The sequence below is a fragment of the Trichechus manatus genome, unplaced genomic scaffold (assembly GCF_000243295.1).
Source record: "Trichechus manatus latirostris isolate Lorelei unplaced genomic scaffold, TriManLat1.0 scaffold00065, whole genome shotgun sequence".
NCBI lineage: Eukaryota > Metazoa > Chordata > Mammalia > Sirenia > Trichechidae > Trichechus > Trichechus manatus.
In genome coordinates this window covers 6,855,169-6,863,271 of record NW_004444001.1, presented here as the reverse complement: position 1 = coordinate 6,863,271, position 8,103 = coordinate 6,855,169, and the positions used below count along the sequence as shown (strand labels likewise).

The 8,103-nt window shown below is 43.6% G+C and overlaps 1 protein-coding gene across 10 annotated transcripts in view; it reads left to right on the top strand.

The window, feature by feature from the left end:
- Positions 1-4,030: 4,030 nt before the first annotated feature.
- The window catches only part of TREM1 (triggering receptor expressed on myeloid cells 1), a 28,146-nt gene continuing 24,073 nt past the window's right edge, over positions 4,031-8,103 (top strand). For 6 of the 10 annotated variants that reach the window (XR_002824580.1, XM_023734191.1, XM_023734192.1 and 3 more), the window contains exons 1-3: positions 4,031-4,159; positions 7,257-7,455; positions 7,566-7,779. The gene's annotated coding sequence lies outside the window, so the exon portion shown is untranslated. Of the gene's footprint in view, positions 4,160-7,256; positions 7,780-8,103 lie in introns of all 10 variants that reach the window. The other 4 variants (XM_023734186.1, XM_023734185.1, XM_023734183.1 and 1 more) reach the window with 4 other exon arrangements.

The window sequence follows — 8,103 nt, the reverse complement described above, 5'->3', positions numbered from 1 at the left end:
ATTCTTGCAGCCTGTTAAATTTGTCATTATGCTCTTCTCTAATCCTTTTAATTGCCTCTATTGCTTGTTCTGCATTTTGATTAATTTCCTTCCTAATTTCTTGAAGAGTTCTGTGTATTAATCTTTTGTCTTCTGCCTCTGGTAATTCCAAGAAATTTTCCAGAAGGGGAAAATTTCTTGATTCTTTATTTTGGGAGCTTGCTGAAGCCATCTTGGACTGCCTCTTTATGTGATTTGATGTTGACTGCTGTCTCCGAGCCATCAATAAGTTATTATATTTATTTATTTTATGTTTGCTTACTGTGTCCTAGCTTCTTCTTTTGTTTTGATATTCCCAATAGGCTGTTCATGTGAGCTAGTTTGATTATTGGCACCTCTGAAGCTCTAATGTCCTGTCATCAAACGGTTAGATCTGTTACTTTGTATGCACGCTCAGGAGTCTGCTCACTCCTCCTGTATGAATTCAGCTCAGGAGCCCAGGTAGATAGCCACCAAGTGTGTGGTGTAGGCTCTCACTTAAAGTCTTAGACAGGCATGGGTAATTAGTGTAGGCACAGGCATCTGGCTGCAGCAGGGGGACACACTCTGAGCAAGGCAAGGGGTGACAGCTGCCCCCAAATATCCAGGAGGAAGGTGTTTCCCTGTTCCCTAAATCACGTAGGTGGGTGGGTTTTGCAGCTGGACTATGAGCACCTAATGCTGTTGGCTGTAAGGACTGGGGGGGAATCTCTTATTCATTGGCCCCTATTGCAGGTGGCTAGGTGGCATGGGTGGAGACACCAGCCCTCAGGCCCCTTATGTGAAGACCCTGCTTAATGGGCAGAGCAATGTCAAATGTCAAGAACCTGCCACTTCACAGCGGAAACAGTTGAAGTTAGAGTTCTGGTATATACCCTGTTTTACAGTGGTAATGAGGGCCTACGCTATTGAGATGGGCCCACACAAGTCTATGCAGGGGGAAAGGCACTCAAAATCCATGGATCCCTTATGCTTGTGCCTAGGCAAAGGAGCTGTGCCTACCCTGGTTTCCTGGCTTGGGGGATCCGGCAGTTTATTTTTTCTTCTGTTTGTTAATTTGTTCACTCTCCAAGGCTGGAAGAATGGCTCCGGGTGTGTGACGGATCCTACTTCCAGCCCAGGGGACTTGGCAATTGCTGAAGCCGGTCCGGGACCCAGTGTAGAGCAGGGAGCGGGGAGGTAAATGGGAGAGAGGTTTTTCCCTAAGGGGGGTGATTTTGATCCTCGTGGTAAGCTGTACACAAGTACTTATCTTTCATGGAGGGCTGCTTCTCACTTGTTCTGGGTGGCGGTGTAGACTGTCAGCGGCTGGGTCTTTCCTGGTGTGGGAAATGTGCCTCCCGAGCACAGCCGCTTGCCTGCCTCACTGCTCATCCCAGAGCTGATCAGGCCTGAAGGGCTCAGGCTCTCGTCAGGTCAGGTCTGGCACCTCTTCACTGCTTCAGAACTGTCTCTCCCTCCTCCTGCCACTCAGTCCAGTTCCTCTACTCTGGCTTTGATGTTCAGGGCTCCCAGATTGCCATATATAATTGAATCACTTGTTTTGTTGAGTCTTTGTTGTAAGAGGGTCCACCGGAAGCATCTGACTACTCCGCCATCTCTACCTGCCTCTAAATTGAACAATTTTAATTAAAAAATTTAAAATTAACTTTAAAAATTTTATTTGTTTGTTTTAAATTTGCTGTTCTGATAGTAACCTTTAGTTGTCTTCACCCTTGAACAGCAATCAGTTTGGGTATAAAATTCTAGGGTCATAATGTTGTTCCCCCAAAGCTCTTCACAAATTGTCCCACTGTCTTTTGTCATTTTCATTGCAGAGAAGAAATCTGAGTCCTGTTTATTTCAATCCCTTTGAAGGAACCAAGTCATTATTTTATTTTTCTGTTTGTTTTAACAGCAGTAGTCTTTTAATTTAAATTGTGAAATTTCCACCTGGAAACCTTCATCTCATTTCATGAATTTTTTTTCCTTGTTCATGTTGAACTCTCTCAACATGCAATTTCATATTTCTTTTCAGATCTGGAAAAAAATTAAATATACATTTTTATTCTTGTTTATGATCCAGCTTTCCATTTTATACTTTTAGAATACCTATTATTTGTCAATTATTTGTAGGTTGGATTTCCATGACTTGTCCTCCCATATATTTCTGAGCTGTTCAAACTGTCCTTATTAATTTCACATTTGGGAGTATTTCTGAAGTTAATCTTCTCCATTATCAATTTTCACATTGTCAAATTTGTCTTTCATTGTTTCTAGTATGGAAACTGCTGGACTTTTTCTCCATTTGTCATGGTCCCATCCTATATCACTCTGTTTTTGTTTTTAATCTAAGTCTATTTCGTGGACTCAAGCATACCAGTGATCATGAAGATGACGCAGGATTGGGCAACGTTTGTTTTTTTATTCACAAGTTCCCTATGAGTCAGAGCCAACTGCATGGCAACTAACAACAACAACAACAGCAACATTCTTTGGTTTAATGGTGGCAATGTCCTCTCAAATCCTTTCTGAGATGACCAACACCTCTGTGAGCTCCCAGGCAATGTCTGTGACGGATCGCCAGGATTTGAGTCCCGTTGAGGGGCAGTGCAAGATATAGGCCATGCTGCTGATGAAGAGAGGATGGGTTTCCACTCAGAAAAAAAAAATGAAGAGAAACAGGGTAGGAGGTGAATAAGGGCCGGGTGCAGAAACAAAGTATGTTTTAGGTAGCATACTGAGCACTTCACATAGTGACCTCATTTAGTCCTCATGAAAACCATGAAAGTGAGTATTATTATCCCAGCCTGTCTCTCTGTGCACCCAACACTCTTCCTACACTGAACTGGATGGGAATGGAGAGGCGTTCAGAGGAGAGCAAAGGGGCTTTCTGTTGCTGTAGTTAGTAGTCATTAAGTTGGCTCTGACTCTTGGCAACCTTATGTATAACAGGGCTAAACATTGCCTGGTCCTGCCCCATTTCCACGATCTCTGATATGTTTGAGTCCATTGTTGTGTCAATCCATCTCACCTAGAATTTTCCTTGTTTTCGCTGACCCTCTGCTTTTATCAGCTATGATGTCCCTTTCTAGCTACAGGTCTTTAGTGATGATGTGTTCAAAGTAAGTAAGATGAAGTCTTGCCATCCTTGTTTTTAAGGCACATTCCAGTTGTATTTCTTCTAAGACTGATTTGTTTGTTCTTCTGGCAGTCCGTGGTATATTCAATACTCTTTACCAACACCACAATTCAAATGCATAAATTCTTCTTCTGTCTTCTTTTTTCATTGTTCAATTTCCACATGCATATGAGGCAATTGAAAATATCATAGCTTTGGTCAGGCATACCTTAATCATCAAAGTGACATCTTTGCTTTTTAGAACTTCAAGAGTTCTTTTGCAGCAGATTTGCCCAATGCAATATGTTATTTAACTTCTTGACTGCTGCTTCCATGGGCATTGATTGTTGATCCAAGTAACATGAAATCCTTGACAACTTCAATTTTTTCTCCTCTAAAACCACCACTGCCGTCGAGTCGATTTCAACTCATAGTGACCCTATAGGACAGGGTAGAACTGCTCCATAGAGTTTCTAAGGCTGTAAATCTTTACAAAAGCAGACTGCCACATCTTTCTTCCATAGAGCGGCTGGTGGGTTCACACTGCCAACCTTTTGGTTAGCAGCTGAGCGCTTTAACCACGGTGCCACAAAAACTCCTTTTTCTCCTCTGCTCCCCTGATAATATTAACATCTTACCCTGTTTAAACCAAAATAGTATCCTCACTAAAATCTTGTGAAGTTGACAAGATAAGCATCATTATCCCCAGAGAAGAGGAAACAGGTTCAGAGAAGCTTAGTTGAGACTGAAGCTGTGGTCCCTGGATACATGTGTTGGTTTTTGCTTGCTGTTGCCAGAGTAATCACTGACAAAAACAGAACGTCACCTCTTGTGTGCTCCCTGGCACCTTGTCAGGAAGTCTCAGCACCCCATGACTCACAGAAAGGCATCATGTCCTGTTGTGCAACTTTCCAGAAGCTCTAGATTAGTGCTTCCTCGTAGCTGTCCTAGGAGCCCATGTTGGCCATTGGAGGTGTGCACATGAAGGATGAAGAAGGCTAGGCCCTGGGGCTGCTCTGGGTGCTCTTTGTTTCACGCAAGGTAAGGAAGAGGCATGAGCAAGTGAGGCCTCTGTTCTGGAACTTCATGGGAGCCCACTGCGAGAAAGATTTTTCTTTCCTTTTGAACCTCCAGAGGACATAGCCACCTCAAGATAGAGCCAATCAGAAGTTATGCCAGACTGGGCTTCTTTTCCAAACTTAGCAGGTCAGGAGAACATACAGGGAGGCCAGAAGAGAGGAGAACAGAAATTAAAGAAGGAGAGATTTAGGGAAACAGATTTCTGTACATTTTGATGTTGTCAGAGATGTGCAAAGTCCTGTGTGGGAATAATGATGCGGTAAATCTAATCTTAGTATGATCTAAAATAATTTTATTTGATGTTGAAATACTTTTTTCTTATATTCCATTCTGGTGCTTTCAATGTTGGCAGTCTATTAAACACAAAAAGGCATAATTCATTCAATAAATATGAGCTAGGAAATACGCTACAGCTGCAGACACAGAAGTGGACAAACCAGGTTTGGTCCCCGTTTTTGTGGAGGGTGTAATCCCAGCCCTCCATTACATCCTGGAGTTGGAAGGCACTGCCGCTCAGCTCAGGAGAGCTGGTTTATCCTCACGCTCCCTCCTATACTCTGCACAACTCACACCTTCACTAAAAATGGGAACATTTGGAGCTTTTAGTCCCTCCTCCTCCTAATCCTTATGGATAAGTTGGGAAAAATAAATGGAGTGAGTGAAAATGTCAACAGTGGGTGGAAAACAAGACTTGCCTTGGAGAGATAGGAGATCCCAGGGAGAGGGTGTTCTCCTGGAATCCCACCACCTTGAGCAAGGTCACAGACACTCGCCTTGCAGAACATGCACACAAATGTTGCTTTGGGTCTCCTTGGAGCTGGGGTAATAGTCCAGGTGAGCAGATGGGAGTTAGGTTCTTGTGGACCAGTATCTTTCCTTATTGTGTTTTATTCATGTTCTTCTGAAGAACTAGGAGAAGATGGAAGGTTAAAGTTTCTGTATTTGTGTGGGATAAAACTAGTGGTATATATTTCATTGTATCCTATTTGTGTAGGCTAAGGATTAACCTAAAAGCTCCTGCTAGCTCCTATATTCCAGGAACAGAACTGCCAGACACCTATTCACTCTTGCGCTGGGACTGCCCTAATCTCAGTCAGACAACTGTGCTGGACAATGAGCTAAGAGGTTTAGAGCTGATTCAGGAGTCAGTCTACCTTGGTTTGAATCCTGGCGCCACCACTTACTACTGTGGGACCTTGGGTAACTCACTTAACCTTCTTCAGTTTCCTTACCTGCAAAATGGGAATAATAACAGTATCAACCTTATAAAGTCGTGAAGATTAAATAAGATAGTATTTTAAAGCACTTAGCATATAGCACTCAATAAATGGTATTTGTTATTATATTTTATTACCATATTATAAGAACTCCCCTTGCAATGGTGCGTCTTAGTTTCTTACTCTCCCCTTTCATAAGAGATAGGTAAATTTGTAGGCAATGTCAGCTTCCTGTAATTCCAACCTTCCCCCAAGGGGGAAAATGATGGCAAATGATGGAGAATTATCTGTAATATTACCATAAGAGGTTAGGGCTTTAATGGGGAGCACTCGAGGGAGGGTGGAGCCCATGTCCTGTGTCTTGCGTAGTCCTGGCACAGTGCCTGGTACGGAGCAGTCCTGTGCATTGTAGGATGTTCAGCAGCATCCCTGGCCTCTACAAAGGGATGACAGTAGCACCCACTCCCACAGTTATGACAACCAAAGATGTTTTCAGACATTGACCAATGTCTCCAGGGGGACAAAATCACCCCGGTTGAGAACCACTGTTGGACATGCTGTTATACTTAGAAATCTTCTGGATGCAAGTGACATGAACTCAAAGAAAGCAAAAAAGAAGGAAGGTTCATGTAATTGGGAAGTACAAAAGATGGTGCTAGTTTGGGGCACAGCTGAGTCCGTGACTCAGACAATGTTGTCATCTCTCTCTTTCTGTCTTGATTTCTCTCTTTCTGTCTCTCTCTCATTCTCTCTCTCTTTGCCTCTCTTTAATCTCATTCTCAGGCAGACTATCTCCACATAGTGGAAAGAAAGCTACCGAAGTTTCATATCCCACTAATCTATTAACCCCAGCAAGAAAGAGCATTTTTCTTAATAGCTACAACCATCTCCGGGAAGATTCTGATTGGCCCATGCCAGCTCACGTTCCCATTCTTAAACTAATCAGTATGGCCGGGGTACTTTGATTGACCAGTCTTATGTCCATCCTTGGGAATGTGAATAGCCCTATCAGTAGAGCCACATAGGATTATCCCCTGAAAAGCAGGTGCTTTGCTTCCCAAGTAAGGGAGAGAGGAGTCCTGGGACACTCAGATCCCAATGTCCACCATGCCTTCAAGATGGCTTCCTCGCCATTTTCCAAATAGTCTCTTGAACTGATCTTCTTTTCCTGACTTCAGTGAAGTTCCTCAAGCTCTCCTGGAAAATCATTCTCTGTTAGTATCATATCTTCACATCCATTCTTCACTCTATACAACTCTCTCTATATATAACCTTTCACTCCTATCATGCCTAGTCACTCATGGTCTTAGCATACCTGTTCCTTGTCCTGCCTCCAGCCAGGTAATTTCTTTCTTTCAAAATGGTCATTTATAAAATTTTGCTTTATATAAACCGCATATAGTCTGGAAGAAAGGCCTGGCTATCTACTTCTGAAAATCTGTCAAAGAAAACTCTCTAGATCACAGTGGTCTGATCCACAACTGATCATGTGGCTGGCCCAGGACCAGGTAACATTTCAATCCACCCTGCATGGAGTCGCCATGAGCTGGGGGCCGACTTGAGGACAGCTAACAACAGCAACGTATATAGTCTAGCTCTTGTAGTAAACAAAACAAAACAAAAAACAAACTACTCAGAGTGGAAAGACCTGTGGTCTAGTGCTGGCTTGCAGGGGAATTTACATCTTTTCTGGAAACCTCAAGGACTTTATCTGAAAAATGGGTGGTTGGACAAGAAAAATGGGTGGTTCTTTTCTCTCTCTGTCTCTCTCTCTCTTTTTTTTTTTCCAAAGAGGGAAAAGCTATTCCTCACAGAGCCTAACTCTGATGCTTTGCTTACAGAACTCCAAGCTGCAACTAGACCAGCTGAGGAAAAGTACGCCCTAGCAGAGGGACAAACTCTGAGCTTGAGCTGTCCCTTCACCATCTGGAAGTACTCAAACAGCTAGGCTTGACAGAATCTGCAGAATGGGGCTGACCCCCTGATGCTGGCCCTCACAGAGAGTACCTCAAGGCAGCCTAGCCAAGCCCAAGTGGGGAGGTATGTGCTAGAAGACATCACCCAGGAGGCCATACTGAATGTCTGAGTGACCAACCTTTAAATAAAGGACTTAAGACTGTATTGGTGTGTCATCTACCATCCTCTTGCAGATCCTGTCATACTGTTCCACCCGGTCTGCCTGGTGGTGACCAGTGGTGAGTGGCCTAGGGGTGGAAGGTGGAAGAAGGAAGAGCCAGGCCAGGTGAAGATGGGGCAGTGATGGCAGCACCAGCAGAGCTGTGGCTTAAGATTCCTAGCAGCCTATCTTTCGCCCAGAAGGTTTTTGTCTTCATTTGAGGTCCTTGACAGGCATTTGGTCCAATAGTAAGTAGGGGCTTCCACACATGGGATTCCGTTTGTTAGTATCATGTGTTTACATCCACTCTTCACTCTTTACGTCTCTCTGTATATATATAACCTTTCCCTCCCATCATGCCCAGTCACTCATGGTCTTAACACACCTGTCGCTTGTTCTGTCTCCAGCCAGGTAATTTCTTTCTCTCAAAATGGTCATTTGGGGAGCTAAAATGGGGTGCAGTGAAAAGTGAGTGGTAGACTCAGGATAATTCTTCCATCATTCAGGTCTCCACTTAGAAGTCATTTCCTTGGGAGCCTCCTGTGGTCCATCTTTCCCTCCCAATGATGCAT